Below are 17,155 nucleotides of genomic sequence, written 5' to 3'. Positions count from 1 at the left end.
GGTTATTGTGTGAGTTGAATCCATAACCCAGCCATTGGTTATTGTATGAGTTGAATCCATAACCAAGCCATTGGTTATTGCGTGAGGTGAATCTATACTCCAGCCATTGGTTATTGTGTGAGTTGAATCCATAACCCAGCCATTGGTTATTGTATGAGTTGAATCCATAACCCAGCCATTGGTTATTGTGTGAGTTGAATCCATAACCAAGCCATTGGTCATTGTGTGAGTTGAATCTATACTCCAGCCATTGGTTATTGTATGAGTTGAATCCATAACCAAACCATTGGTTATTGTATGAGTTGAATCCATAACCCAGCCATTGGTTATTGTATGAGTTGAATACATAACCAAGCCATTGGTTATAGTGTGAGTTGAATCCATAACCCAGCATTGGTTATTGTGTGAGTTGAATCCATAACCAAGCCATTGGTTATTGTGTGAGGTGAATCCATAACCCAGCCATTGGTTATTGTGTGAGTTGAATCCATAACCAAGCCATTGGTTATTGTGTGAGTTGAATCCATAACCCAGCCATTGGTTATTGTGTGAGGTGAATCTATACTCCAGCCATTGGTATTGTGTGAGTTGAATCTATACTCCAGCCATTGGTTATTGTGTGAGTTGAATCCATAACCAAGCCATTGGTTATTGTGTGAGTTGAATCCATAACCCAGCCATTGGTTATTGTGTGAGTTGAATCCATAACCCAGCCATTGGTTATTGTGTGAGTTGAATCCATAACCAAGCCATTGGTTATTGTGTGAGGTGAATCTATACTCCAGCCATTGGTTATTGTGTGAGTTGAATCCATAACCAAGCCATTGGTTATTGTGTGAGTTGAATCCATAACCCAGCCATTGGTTATTGTGTGGGTTGAATCTATACTCCAGCCATTGGTATTGTGTGAGTTGAATCTATACTCCAGCCATTGGTTATTGTGTGAGTTGAATCCATAACCAAGCCATTGGTTATTGTATGAGTTGAATCCATAACCCAGCCATTGGTTATTGTGTCAGTTGAATCCATAACCCAGCCATTGGTTATTGTGTGAGTTGAATCCATAACCCAGCCATTGGTTATTGTGTGAGTTGAATCCATAACCAAGCCATTGGTTATTGTGTGAGGTGAATCTATACTCCAGCCATTGGTTATTGTGTGAGTTGAATCCATAACCAAGCCATTGGATATTGTATGAGTTGAATCCATAACCAAGCCATTGGTTATTGTGTGAGTTGAATCTATAACCCAGCCATTGGTTATTGTATGAGTTGAATCCATAACCCAGCCATTGGTTATTGTGTGAGTTGAATCCATAACCAAGCCATTGGTTATTGTGTGAGGTGAATCTATACTCCAGCCATTGGTTATTGTGTGAGTTGAATCCATAACCCAGCCATTGGTTATTGTGTGAGTTGAATCCATAACCCAGCCATTGGTTATTGTGTGAGTTGAATCCATAACCAAGCCATTGGTTATTGTGTGAGGTGAATCTATAACCAAGCCATTGGTTATTGTGTGAGTTGAATCCATAACCAAGCCATTGGTTATTGTGTGAGTTGAATCCATAACCAAGCCATTGGTTATTGTGTGAGTTGAATCCATAACCAAGCCATTGGTTATTGTGTGAGTTGAATCCATAACCCAGCCATTGGTTATTGTATGAGTTGAATCCATAACCAAGCCATTGGTTATTGCGTGAGGTGAATCTATACTCCAGCCATTGGTTATTGTGTGAGTTGAATCCATAACCCAGCCATTGGTTATTGTATGAGTTGAATCCATAACCCAGCCATTGGTTATTGTGTGAGTTGAATCCATAACCAAGCCATTGGTTATTGTGTGAGTTGAATCCATAACCAAGCCATTGGTTATTGTGTGAGGTGAATCTATAACCAAGCCATTGGTTATTGTGTGAGTTGAATCCATAACCAAGCCATTGGTTATTGTGTGAGTTGAATCCATAACCAAGCCATTGGTTATTGTGTGAGTTGAATCCATAACCCAGCCATTGGTTATTGTATGAGTTGAATCCATAACCAAGCCATTGGTTATTGTGTGAGTTGAATCCATAACCCAGCCATTGGTTATTGTGTGAGGTGAATCTATACTCCAGCCATTGGTATTGTGTGAGTTGAATCTATACTCCAGCCATTGGTTATTGTGTGAGTTGAATCCATAACCAAGCCATTGGTTATTGTGTGAGTTGAATCCATAACCCAGCCATTGGTTATTGTGTGAGTTGAATCCATAACCCAGCCATTGGTTATTGTGTGAGTTGAATCCATAACCAAGCCATTGGTTATTGTGTGAGGTGAATCTATACTCCAGCCATTGGTTATTGTGTGAGTTGAATCCATAACCCAGCCATTGGTTATTGTATGAGTTGAATCCATAACCCAGCCATTGGTTATTGTGTGAGTTGAATCCATAACCAAGCCATTGGTCATTGTGTGAGTTGAATCTATACTCCAGCCATTGGTTATTGTATGAGTTGAATCCATAACCAAACCATTGGTTATTGTATGAGTTGAATCCATAACCCAGCCATTGGTTATTGTATGAGTTGAATACATAACCAAGCCATTGGTTATAGTGTGAGTTGAATCCATAACCCAGCATTGGTTATTGTGTGAGTTGAATCCATAACCAAGCCATTGGTTATTGTGTGAGGTGAATCCATAACCCAGCCATTGGTTATTGTGTGAGTTGAATCCATAACCAAGCCATTGGTTATTGTGTGAGTTGAATCCATAACCCAGCCATTGGTTATTGTGTGAGGTGAATCTATACTCCAGCCATTGGTATTGTGTGAGTTGAATCTATACTCCAGCCATTGGTTATTGTGTGAGTTGAATCCATAACCAAGCCATTGGTTATTGTGTGAGTTGAATCCATAACCCAGCCATTGGTTATTGTGTGAGTTGAATCCATAACCCAGCCATTGGTTATTGTGTGAGTTGAATCCATAACCAAGCCATTGGTTATTGTGTGAGGTGAATCTATACTCCAGCCATTGGTTATTGTGTGAGTTGAATCCATAACCAAGCCATTGGTTATTGTGTGAGTTGAATCCATAACCCAGCCATTGGTTATTGTGTGGGTTGAATCTATACTCCAGCCATTGGTATTGTGTGAGTTGAATCTATACTCCAGCCATTGGTTATTGTGTGAGTTGAATCCATAACCAAGCCATTGGTTATTGTATGAGTTGAATCCATAACCCAGCCATTGGTTATTGTGTCAGTTGGTTGGTTATTGTGTGAGTTGAATCCATAACCCAGCCATTGGTTATTGTGTGAGTTGAATCCATAACCCAGCCATTGGTTATTGTGTGAGGTGAATCTATACTCCAGCCATTGGTTATTGTGTGAGTTGAATCCATAACCAAGCCATTGGATATTGTATGAGTTGAATCCATAACCAAGCCATTGGTTATTGTGTGAGTTGAATCCAAAACCAAGTCATTGGTTATTGTGTGAGTTGAATCCATAACCAAGCCATTGGTTATTGTGTGAGGTGAATCTATACTCCAGCCATTGGTTATTGTGTGAGTTGAATCCATAACCCAGCCATTGGTTATTGTGTGAGTTGAATCCATAACCCAGCCATTGGTTATTGTGTGAGTTGAATCCATAACCAAGCCATTGGTTATTGTGTGAGGTGAATCTATAACCAAGCCATTGGTTATTGTGTGAGTTGAATCCATAACCAAGCCATTGGTTATTGTGTGAGTTGAATCCATAACCATTGGTTATTGTGTGAGTTGAATCCATAACCAAGCCATTGGTTATTGTGTGATTGAATCCATAACCCAGCCATTGGTTATTGTATGAGTTGAATCCATAACCAAGCCATTGGTTATTGTGTGAGGTGAATCTATACTCCAGCCATTGGTTATTGTGTGAGTTGAATCTATAACCCAGCCATTGGTTATTGTATGAGTTGAATCCATAACCCAGCCATTGGTTATTGTGTGAGTTGAATCCATAACCAAGCCATTGGTTATTGTGTGAGGTGAATCTATACTCCAGCCATTGGTTATTGTGTGAGTTGAATCCATAACCAAGCCATTGGTTATTGTGTGAGTTGAATCCATAACCCAGCCATTGGTTATTGTATGAGTTGAATCTATACTCCAGCCATTAGTTATTGTGTGAGGTGAATCTATACTCCAGCCATTGGTTATTGTGTGAGTTGAATCTATACTCCAGCCATTGGTTATTGTATGAGTTGAATCCATAACCAAGCCATTGGTTATTGTATGAGTTGAATCCATAACCAAGCCATTGGTTATTGTATGAGTTGAATCCATAACCAAGCCATTGGTTATTGTATGAGTTGAATCCATAACCAAGCCATTGGTTATTGTGTGAGTTGAATCCATAAACCAGCCATTGGTTATTGTGTGAGTTGAATCCATAACCAAGCCATTGGTTATTGTGTGAGTTGAATCCATAAACCAGCCATTGGTTATTGTGTGAGTTGAATCCATAACCCAGCCATTGGTTATTGTGTGAGTTGAATCCATAACCAAGCCATTGGTTATTGTGTGAGTTGAATCCATAACCCAGCCATTGGTTATTGTGTGAGGTTGAATCTATACTCCAGCCATTGGTATTGTGTGAGTTGAATCTATACTCCAGCCATTGGTTATTGTGTGAGTTGAATCCATAACCAAGCCATTGGTTATTGTGTGAGTTGAATCCATAACCCAGCCATTGGTTATTGTGTGAGTTGAATCCATAACCCAGCCATTGGTTATTGTGTGAGTTGAATCCATAACCAAGCCATTGGTTATTGTGTGAGGTGAATCTATACTCCAGCCATTGGTTATTGTGTGAGTTGAATCCATAACCAAGCCATTGGTTATTGTATGAGTTGAATCCATAACCAAGCCATTGGTTATTGTGTGAGTTGAATCCATAACCAAGCCATTGGTTATTGTGTGAGGTGAATCTATAACCAAGCCATTGGTTATTGTGTGAGTTGAATCCATAACCAAGCCATTGGTTATTGTGTGAGTTGAATCCATAACCAAGCCATTGGTTATTGTGTGAGTTGAATCCATAACCAAGCCATTGGTTATTGTGTGAGTTGAATCCATAACCAAGCCATTGGTTATTGTGTGAGTTGAATCCATAACCCAGCCATTGGTTATTGTATGAGTTGAATCTATACTCCAGCCATTAGTTATTGTGTGAGGTGAATCTATACTCCAGCCATTGGTTATTGTGTGAGTTGAATCTATACTCCAGCCATTGGTTATTGTATGAGTTGAATCCATAACCAAGCCATTGGTTATTGTGTGAGTTGAATCCATAAACCAGCCATTGGTTATTGTGTGAGTTGAATCCATAACCAAGCCATTGGTTATTGTGTGAGTTGAATCCATAAACCAGCCATTGGTTATTGTGTGAGTTGAATCCATAACCCAGCCATTGGTTATTGTGTGAGTTGAATCCATAACCAAGCCATTGGTTATTGTGTGAGTTGAATCCATAACCCAGCCATTGGTTATTGTGTGGGTTGAATCTATACTCCAGCCATTGGTATTGTGTGAGTTGAATCTATACTCCAGCCATTGGTTATTGTGTGAGTTGAATCCATAACCAAGCCATTGGTTATTGTGTGAGTTGAATCCATAACCCAGCCATTGGTTATTGTGTGAGTTGAATCCATAACCCAGCCATTGGTTATTGTGTGAGTTGAATCCATAACCAAGCCATTGGTTATTGTGTGAGGTGAATCTATACTCCAGCCATTGGTTATTGTGTGAGTTGAATCCATAACCAAGCCATTGGATATTGTATGAGTTGAATCCATAACCAAGCCATTGGTTATTGTGTGAGTTGAATCCATAACCAAGCCATTGGTTATTGTGTGAGGTGAATCTATAACCAAGCCATTGGTTATTGTGTGAGTTGAATCCATAACCAAGCCATTGGTTATTGTGTGAGTTGAATCCATAACCAAGCCATTGGTTATTGTGTGAGTTGAATCCATAACCAAGCCATTGGTTATTGTGTGAGTTGAATCCATAACCCAGCCATTGGTTATTGTATGAGTTGAATCCATAACCAAGCCATTGGTTATTGCGTGAGGTGAATCTATACTCCAGCCATTGGTTATTGTGTGAGTTGAATCCATAACCCAGCCATTGGTTATTGTATGAGTTGAATCCATAACCCAGCCATTGGTTATTGTGTGAGTTGAATCCATAACCAAGCCATTGGTCATTGTGTGAGTTGAATCTATACTCCAGCCATTGGTTATTGTATGAGTTGAATCCATAACCAAACCATTGGTTATTGTATGAGTTGAATCCATAACCCAGCCATTGGTTATAGTGTGAGTTGAATCCATAACCCAGCATTGGTTATTGTGTGAGTTGAATCCATAACCAAGCCATTGTTTATTGTGTGAGTCCATAACCCAGCCATTGGTTATTGTGTGAGTTGAATCCATAACCAAGCCATTGGTTATTGTGTGAGTTGAATCCATAACCCAGCCATTGGTTATTGTGTGAGGTGAATCTATACTCCAGCCATTGGTATTGTGTGAGTTGAATCTATACTCCAGCCATTGGTTATTGTGTGAGTTGAATCCATAACCAAGCCATTGGTTATTGTATGAGTTGAATCCATAACCCAGCCATTGGTTATTGTGTGAGTTGAATCCATAACCCAGCCATTGGCTATTGTGTGAGTTGAATCCATAACCCAGCCATTGGTTATTGTGTGAGTTGAATCCATAACCAAGCCATTGGTTATTGTGTGAGGTGAATCTATACTCCAGCCATTGGTTATTGTGTGAGTTGAATCCATAACCAAGCCATTGGTTATTGTGTGAGTTGAATCCATAACCCAGCCATTGGTTATTGTATGAGTTGAATCTATACTCCAGCCATTAGTTATTGTGTGAGGTGAATCTATACTCCAGCCATTGGTTATTGTGTGAGTTGAATATATACTCCAGCCATTGGTTATTGTATGAGTTGAATCCATAACCAAGCCATTGGTTATTGTATGAGTTGAATCCATAACCAAGCCATTGGTTATTGTATGAGTTGAATCCATAACCAAGCCATTGGTTATTGTATTTGAATCCATAACCAAGCCATTGGTTATTGTGTGAGTTGAATCCATAAACCAGCCATTGGTTATTGTGTGAGTTGAATCCATAACCAAGCCATTGGTTATTGTGTGAGTTGAATCCATAAACCAGCCATTGGTTATTGTGTGAGTTGAATCCATAACCCAGCCATTGGTTATTGTGTGAGTTGAATCCATAACCAAGCCATTGGTTATTGTGTGAGTTGAATCCATAACCCAGCCATTGGTTATTGTGTGAGGTGAATCTATACTCCAGCCATTGGTATTGTGTGAGTTGAATCTATACTCCAGCCATTGGTTATTGTGTGAGTTGAATCCATAACCAAGCCATTGGTTATTGTATGAGTTGAATCCATAACCCAGCCATTGGTTATTGTGTGAGTTGAATCCATAACCCAGCCATTGGTTATTGTGTGAGTTGAATCCATAACCCAGCCATTGGTTATTGTGTGAGTTGAATCCATAACCAAGCCATTGGTTATTGTGTGAGGTGAATCTATACTCCAGCCATTGGTTATTGTGTGAGTTGAATCCATAACCAAGCCATTGGATATTGTATGAGTTGAATCCATAACCAAGCCATTGGTTATTGTGTGAGTTGAATCCAAAACCAAGTCATTGGTTATTGTGTGAGTTGAATCCATAACCAAGCCATTGGTCATTGTGTGAGTTGAATCTATACTCCAGCCATTGGTTATTGTATGAGTTGAATCCATAACCAAACCATTGGTTATTGTATGAGTTGAATCCATAACCCAGCCATTGGTTATTGTATGAGTTGAATCCATAACCAAGCCATTGGTTATAGTGTGAGTTGAATCCATAACCCAGCCATTGGTTATTGTGTGAGTTGAATCCATAACCAAGCCATTGGTTATTGTGTGAGGTGAATCCATAACCCAGCCATTGGTTATTGTGTGAGTTGAATCCATAACCAAGCCATTGGTTATTGTGTGAGTTGAATCCATAACCCAGCCATTGGTTATTGTGTGAGGTGAATCTATACTCCAGCCATTGGTATTGTGTGAGTTGAATCTATACTCCAGCCATTGGTTATTGTGTGAGTTGAATCCATAACCAAGCCATTGGTTATTGTATGAGTTGAATCCATAACCCAGCCATTGGTTATTGTGTGAGTTGAATCCATAACCCAGCCATTGGTTATTGTGTGAGTTGAATCCATAACCCAGCCATTGGTTATTGTGTGAGTTGAATCCATAACCAAGCCATTGGTTATTGTGTGAGGTGAATCTATACTCCAGCCATTGGTTATTGTGTGAGTTGAATCCATAACCAAGCCATTGGTTATTGTGTGAGTTGAATCCATAACCCAGCCATTGGTTATTGTATGAGTTGAATCTATACTCCAGCCATTAGTTATTGTGTGAGGTGAATCTATACTCCAGCCATTGGTTATTGTGTGAGTTGAATCTATACTCCAGCCATTGGTTATTGTATGAGTTGAATCCATAACCAAGCCATTGGTTATTGTATGAGTTGAATCCATAATCAAGCCATTGGTTATTGTATGAGTTGAATCCATAACCAAGCCATTGGTTATTGTATGAGTTGAATCCATAACCAAGCCATTGGTTATTGTGTGAGTTGAATCCATAAACCAGCCATTGGTTATTGTGTGAGTTGAATCCATAACCAAGCCATTGGTTATTGTGTGAGGTGAATCTATACTCCAGCCATTGGTTATTGTGTGAGTTGAATCCATAACCAAGCCATTGGATATTGTATGAGTTGAATCCATAACCAAGCCATTGGTTATTGTGTGAGTTGAATCCATAACCAAGCCATTGGTTATTGTGTGAGGTGAATCTATAACCAAGCCATTGGTTATTGTGTGAGTTGAATCCATAACCAAGCCATTGGTTATTGTGTGAGTTGAATCCATAACCAAGCCATTGGTTATTGTGTGAGTTGAATCCATAACCAAGCCATTGGTTATTGTGTGAGTTGAATCCATAACCCAGCCATTGGTTATTGTATGAGTTGAATCCATAACCAAGCCATTGGTTATTGCGTGAGGTGAATCTATACTCCAGCCATTGGTTATTGTGTGAGTTGAATCCATAACCCAGCCATTGGTTATTGTATGAGTTGAATCCATAACCCAGCCATTGGTTATTGTGTGAGTTGAATCCATAACCAAGCCATTGGTCATTGTGTGAGTTGAATCTATACTCCAGCCATTGGTTATTGTATGAGTTGAATCCATAACCAAACCATTGGTTATTGTATGAGTTGAATCCATAACCCAGCCATTGGTTATTGTATGAGTTGAATACATAACCAAGCCATTGGTTATAGTGTGAGTTGAATCCATAACCCAGCATTGGTTATTGTGTGAGTTGAATCCATAACCAAGCCATTGGTTATTGTGTGAGGTGAATCCATAACCCAGCCATTGGTTATTGTGTGAGTTGAATCCATAACCAAGCCATTGGTTATTGTGTGAGTTGAATCCATAACCCAGCCATTGGTTATTGTGTGAGGTGAATCTATACTCAGCCATTGGTATTGTGTGAGTTGAATCTATACTCCAGCCATTGGTTATTGTGTGAGTTGAATCCATAACCAAGCCATTGGTTATTGTATGAGTTGAATCCATAACCCAGCCATTGGTTATTGTGTGAGTTGAATCCATAACCCAGCCATTGGTTATTGTGTGAGTTGAATCCATAACCCAGCCATTGGTTATTGTGTGAGTTGAATCCATAACCAAGCCATTGGTTATTGTGTGAGGTGAATCTATACTCCAGCCATTGGTTATTGTGTGAGTTGAATCCATAACCAAGCCATTGGTTATTGTGTGAGTTGAATCCATAACCCAGCCATTGGTTATTGTATGAGTTGAATCTATACTCCAGCCATTAGTTATTGTGTGAGGTGAATCTATACTCCAGCCATTGGTTATTGTGTGAGTTGAATAATCCAGCCATTGGTTAACCAAGCCATTGGTTATTGTATGAGTTGAATCCCAAGCCATTGGTTAAGTGTGAGTTGAATCCATAACCCAGCCATTGGTTATTGTGTGAGTTGAATCCATAACCAAGCCATTGTTTATTGTGTGAGGTGAATCCATAACCCAGCCATTGGTTATTGTGTGAGTTGAATCCATAACCAAGCCATTGGTTATTGTGTGAGTTGAATCCATAACCCAGCCATTGGTTATTGTGTGAGGTGAATCTATACTCCAGCCATTGGTATTGTGTGAGTTGAATCTATACTCCAGCCATGATTGTGTGAAATCCATAACCAAGCCATTGGTTATTGTATGAGTTGAATCCATAACCCAGCCATTGGTTATTGTGTGAGTTGAATCCATAACCCAGCCATTGGTTATTGTGTGAGTTGAATCCATAACCCAGCCATTGGTTATTGTGTGAGTTGAATCCATAACCAAGCCATTGGTGAATCTATACTCCAGCCATTGGTATTGTGTGAGTTGAATCTATACTCCAGCCATTGGTTATTGTGTGAGTTGAATCCATAACCAAGCCATTGGTTATTGTATGAGTTGAATCCATAACCCAGCCATTGGTTATTGTGTGAGTTGAATCCATAACCCAGCCATTGGCTATTGTGTGAGTTGAATCCATAACCCAGCCATTGGTTATTGTGTGAGTTGAATCCATAACCAAGCCATTGGTTATTGTGTGAGGTGAATCTATACTCCAGCCATTGGTTATTGTGTGAGTTGAATCCATAACCAAGCCATTGGTTATTGTGTGAGTTGAATCCATAACCCAGCCATTGGTTATTGTATGAGTTGAATCTATACTCCAGCCATTAGTTATTGTGTGAGGTGAATCTATACTCCAGCCATTGGTTATTGTGTGAGTTGAATATATACTCCAGCCATTGGTTATTGTATGAGTTGAATCCATAACCAAGCCATTGGTTATTGTGTGAGTTGAATCCATAAACCAGCCATTGGTTATTGTGTGAGTTGAATCCATAACCAAGCCATTGGTTATTGTGTGAGTTGAATCCATAAACCAGCCATTGGTTATTGTGTGAGTTGAATCCATAACCCAGCCATTGGTTATTGTGTGAGTTGAATCCATAACCAAGCCATTGGTTATTGTGTGAGTTGAATCCATAACCCAGCCATTGGTTATTGTGTGAGGTGAATCTATACTCCAGCCATTGGTATTGTGTGAGTTGAATCTATACTCCAGCCATTGGTTATTGTGTGAGTTGAATCCATAACCAAGCCATTGGTTATTGTGTGAGTTGAATCCATAACCCAGCCATTGGTTATTGTGTGAGTTGAATCCATAACCCAGCCATTGGTTATTGTATGAGTTGAATCTATACTCCAGCCATTAGTTATTGTGTGAGGTGAATCTATACTCCAGACATTGGTTATTGTGTGAGTTGAATCTATAACTCCAGCCATTGGTTATTGTATGAGTTGAATCCATAACCAAGCATTGCCATTGGGTTATTGTGTGAGTTGAATCCATAACCAAGCCATTGGTTATTGTGTGAGTTGAATCCATAACCAAGCCATTGGTTATTGTGTGAGGTGAATCTATACTCCAGCCATTGGTTATTGTGTGAGTTGAATCCATAACCAAGCCATTGGTTTGTATGAGTTGAATCCATAACCAAGCCATTGGTTATTGTGTGAGTTGAATCCATAACCAAGCCATTGGTTATTGTGTGAGTGAATCTATAACCAAGCCATTGGTTATTGTGTGAGTTGAATCCATAACCAAGCCATTGGTTATTGTGTGAGTTGAATCCATAACCAAGCCATTGGTTATTGTGTGAGTTGAATCCATAACCAGCCATTGGTTATTGTGTGAGTTGAATCCATAACCCAGCCATTGGTTATTGTATGAGTTGAATCCATAACCAAGCCATTGGTTATTGCGTGAGGTGAATCTATACTCCAGCCATTGGTTATTGTGTGAGTTGAATCCATAACCCAGCCATTGGTTATTGTATGAGTTGAATCCATAACCCAGCCATTGGTTATTGTGTGATCCATAACCAAGCCATTGGTCATTGTGTGAGTTGAATCTATACTCCAGCCATTGGTTATTGTATGAGTTGAATCCATAACCAAACCATTGGTTATTGTATGAGTTGAATCCATAACCCAGCCATTGGTTATTGTATGAGTTGAATCCATAACCAAGCCATTGGTTATAGTGTGAGTTGAATCCATAACCCAGCATTGGTTATTGTGTGAGTTGAATCCATAACCAAGCCATTGGTTATTGTGTGAGGTGAATCCATAACCCAGCCATTGGTTATTGTGTGAGTTGAATCCATAACCAAGCCATTGGTTATTGTGTGAGTTGAATCCATAACCCAGCCATTGGTTATTGTGTGAGGTGAATCTATACTCCAGCCATTGGTATTGTGTGAGTTGAATCTATACTCCAGCCATTGGTTATTGTGTGAGTTGAATCCATAACCAAGCCATTGGTTATTGTATGAGTTGAATCCATAACCCAGCCATTGGTTATTGTGTGAGTTGAATCCATAACCCAGCCATTGGCTATTGTGTGAGTTGAATCCATAACCCAGCCATTGGTTATTGTGTGAGTTGAATCCATAACCAAGCCATTGGTTATTGTGTGAGGTGAATCTATACTCCAGCCATTGGTTATTGTGTGAGTTGAATCCATAACCAAGCCATTGGTTATTGTGTGAGTTGAATCCATAACCCAGCCATTGGTTATTGTATGAGTTGAATCTATACTCCAGCCATTAGTTATTGTGTGAGGTGAATCTATACTCCAGCCATTGGTTATTGTGTGAGTTGAATATATACTCCAGCCATTGGTTATTGTATGAGTTGAATCCATAACCAAGCCATTGGTTATTGTATGAGTTGAATCCATAACCAAGCCATTGGTTATTGTATGAGTTGAATCCATAACCAAGCCATTGGTTATTGTATGAGTTGAATCCATAACCAAGCCATTGGTTATTGTGTGAGTTGAATCCATAAACCAGCCATTGGTTATTGTGTGAGTTGAATCCATAACCAAGCCATTGGTTATTGTGTGAGTTGAATCCATAAACCAGCCATTGGTTATTGTGTGAGTTGAATCCATAACCCAGCCATTGGTTATTGTGTGAGTTGAATCCATAACCAAGCCATTGGTTATTGTGTGAGTTGAATCCATAACCCAGCCATTGGTTATTGTGTGAGGTGAATCTATACTCCAGCCATTGGTATTGTGTGAGTTGAATCTATACTCCAGCCATTGGTTATTGTGTGAGTTGAATCCATAACCAAGCCATTGGTTATTGTATGAGTTGAATCCATAACCCAGCCATTGGTTATTGTGTGAGTTGAATCCATAACCCAGCCATTGGTTATTGTGTGAGTTGAATCCATAACCCAGCCATTGGTTATTGTGTGAGTTGAATCCATAACCAAGCCATTGGTTATTGTGTGAGGTGAATCTATACTCCAGCCATTGGTTATTGTGTGAGTTGAATCCATAACCAAGCCATTGAATCCATAACCAAGCCATTGGTTAGCCATTCATTGGTTATTGTGTGAGTTGAATCCATAACCAAGCCATTGGTCATTGTGTGAGTTGAATCTATACTCCAGCCATTGGTTATTGTATGAGTTGAATCCATAACCAAACCATTGGTTATTGTATGAGTTGAATCCATAACCCAGCCATTGGTTATTGTATGAGTTGAATCCATAACCAAGCCATTGGTTATAGTGTGAGTTGAATCCATAACCCAGCCATTGGTTATTGTGTGAGTTGAATCCATAACCAAGCCATTGGTTATTGTGTGAGGTGAATCCATAACCCAGCCATTGGTTATTGTGTGAGTTGAATCCATAACCAAGCCATTGGTTATTGTGTGAGTTGAATCCATAACCCAGCCATTGGTTATTGTGTGAGGTGAATCTATACTCCAGCCATTGGTATTGTGTGAGTTGAATCTATACTCCAGCCATTGGTTATTGTGTGAGTTGAATCCATAACCAAGCCATTGGTTATTGGTTTGAATTGCCATTGTTATTGAGTTGAATCCATAACCAAGCCATTGGTTATTGTGTGAGTTGAATCCATTGGTTATTGTGTGAGGTGAATCCATAACCCAGCCATTGGTTATTGTGTGAGTTGAATCCATAACCAAGCCATTGGTTATTGTGTGAGTTGAATCCATAACCCAGCCATTGGTTATTGTGTGAGGTGAATCTATACTCAGCCATTGGTTATTGTGTGAGTTGAATCTATACTCCAGCCATTGGTTATTGTGTGAGTTGAATCCATAACCAAGCCATTGGTTATTGTATGAGTTGAATCCATAACCCAGCCATTGGTTATTGTGTGAGTTGAATCCATAACCCAGCCATTGGTTATTGTGTGAGTTGAATCCATAACCCAGCCATTGGTTATTGTGTGAGTTGAATCCATAACCAAGCCATTGGTTATTGTGTGAGGTGAATCTATACTCCAGCCATTGGTTATTGTGTGAGTTGAATCCATAACCAAGCCATTGGTTATTGTGTGAGTTGAATCCATAACCCAGCCATTGGTTATTGTATGAGTTGAATCTATACTCCAGCCATTAGTTATTGTGTGAGGTGAATCTATACTCCAGCCATTGGTTATTGTGTGAGTTGAATCTATACTCCAGCCATTGGTTATTGTATGAGTTGAATCCATAACCAAGCCATTGGTTATTGTATGAGTTGAATCCATAACCAAGCCATTGGTTATTGTATGAGTTGAATCCATAACCAAGCCATTGTTATTGTATGAGTTGAATCCATAACCAAGCCATTGGTTATTGTGTGAGTTGAATCCATAAACCAGCCATTGGTTATTGTGTGAGTTGAATCCATAACCAAGCCATTGGTTATTGTGTGAGTTGAATCCATAAACCAGCCATTGGTTATTGTGTGAGTTGAATCCATAACCCAGCCATTGGTTATTGTGTGAGTTGAATCCATAACCAAGCCATTGGTTATTGTGTGAGTTGAATCCATAACCCAGCCATTGGTTATTGTGTGAGGTGAATCTATACTCCAGCCATTGGTATTGTGTGAGTTGAATCCAGCCATTGGTTAACCAAGCCATTGGTTATTGTATGAGTTGAATCCATAACCCAGCCATTGGTTATTGTGTGAGTTGAATCCATAACCAAGCCATTGGTTATTGTGTGAGTTGAATCCATAACCCAGCCATTGGTTATTGTGTGAGTTGAATCCATAACCAAGCCATTGGTTATTGTGTGAGGTGAATCTATACTCCAGCCATTGGTTATTGTGTGAGTTGAATCCATAACCAAGCCATTGGATATTGTATGAGTTGAATCCATAACCAAGCCATTGGTTATTGTGTGAGTTGAATCCAAAACCAAGTCATTGGTTATTGTGTGAGTTGAATCCATAACCAAGCCATTGGTCATTGTGTGAGTTGAATCTATACTCCAGCCATTGGTTATTGTATGAGTTGAATCCATAACCAAACCATTGGTTATTGTATGAGTTGAATCCATAACCCAGCCATTGGTTATTGTATGAGTTGAATCCATAACCAAGCCATTGGTTATAGTGTGAGTTGAATCCATAACCCAGCCATTGGTTATTGTGTGAGTTGAATCCATAACCAAGCCATTGGTTATTGTGTGAGGTGAATCCATAACCCAGCCATTGGTTATTGTGTGAGTTGAATCCATAACCAAGCCATTGGTTATTGTGTGAGTTGAATCCATAACCCAGCCATTGGTTATTGTGTGAGGTGAATCTATACTCCAGCCATTGGTATTGTGTGAGTTGAATCTATACTCCAGCCATTGGTTATTGTGTGAGTTGAATCCATAACCAAGCCATTGGTTATTGTATGAGTTGAATCCATAACCCAGCCATTGGTTATTGTGTGAGTTGAATCCATAACCCAGCCATTGGTTATTGTGTGAGTTGAATCCATAACCCAGCCATTGGTTATTGTGTGAGTTGAATCCATAACCAAGCCATTGGTTATTGTGTGAGGTGAATCTATACTCAGCCATTGGTTATTGTGTGAGTTGAATCCATAACCAAGCCATTGGTTATTGTGTGAGTTGAATCCATAACCCAGCCATTGGTTATTGTATGAGTTGAATCTATACTCCAGCCATTAGTTGGTTATTGTGTGAGTTGAATCTATACTCCAGCCATTGGTTATTGTTGAGTTGAATCCATAACCAAGCCATTGAGTATGAGTTGAATCCATAACCAGCCATTGGTTATTGTATGAGTTGAATCCATAACCAAGCCATTGGTTATTGTATGAGTTGAATCCATAACCAAGCCATTGGTTATTGTGTGAGTTGAATCCATAAACCAGCCATTGGTTATTGTGTGAGTTGAATCCATAACCAAGCCATTGGTTATTGTGTGAGTTGAATCCATAAACCAGCCATTGGTTATTGTGTGAGTTGAATCCATAACCCAGCCATTGGTTATTGTGTGAGTTGAATCCATAACCAAGCCATTGGTTATTGTGTGAGTTGAATCCATAACCCAGCCATTGGTTATTGTGTGGGTGAATCTATACTCCAGCCATTGGTATTGTGTGAGTTGAATCTATACTCCAGCCATTGGTTATTGTGTGAGTTGAATCCATAACCAAGCCATTGGTTATTGTATGAGTTGAATCCATAACCCAGCCATTGGTTATTGTGTGAGTTGAATCCATAACCCAGCCATTGGTTATTGTGTGAGTTGAATCCATAACCCAGCCATTGGTTATTGTGTGAGTTGAATCCATAACCAAGCCATTGGTTATTGTGTGAGGTGAATCTATACTCCAGCCATTGGTTATTGTGTGAGTTGAATCCATAACCAAGCCAGTTGAATCCATAACCAAGCCATTGGTTATTGTGTGAGTTGAATCCATAACCAAGTCATTGGTTATAGTTGAATCCATAACCAAGCCATTGGTCATTGTGTGAGTTGAATCTATACTCCAGCCATTGGTTATTGTATGAGTTGAATCCAAGCCATTGGTTATTGTGTGAGTTGAATCCATAACCCAGCCATTGGT

Source organism: Oncorhynchus nerka, linkage group LG14, assembly GCF_034236695.1.
Source record: "Oncorhynchus nerka isolate Pitt River linkage group LG14, Oner_Uvic_2.0, whole genome shotgun sequence".
Lineage (NCBI taxonomy): Eukaryota > Metazoa > Chordata > Actinopteri > Salmoniformes > Salmonidae > Oncorhynchus > Oncorhynchus nerka.
This window is presented reverse-complemented; position numbering follows the sequence as displayed.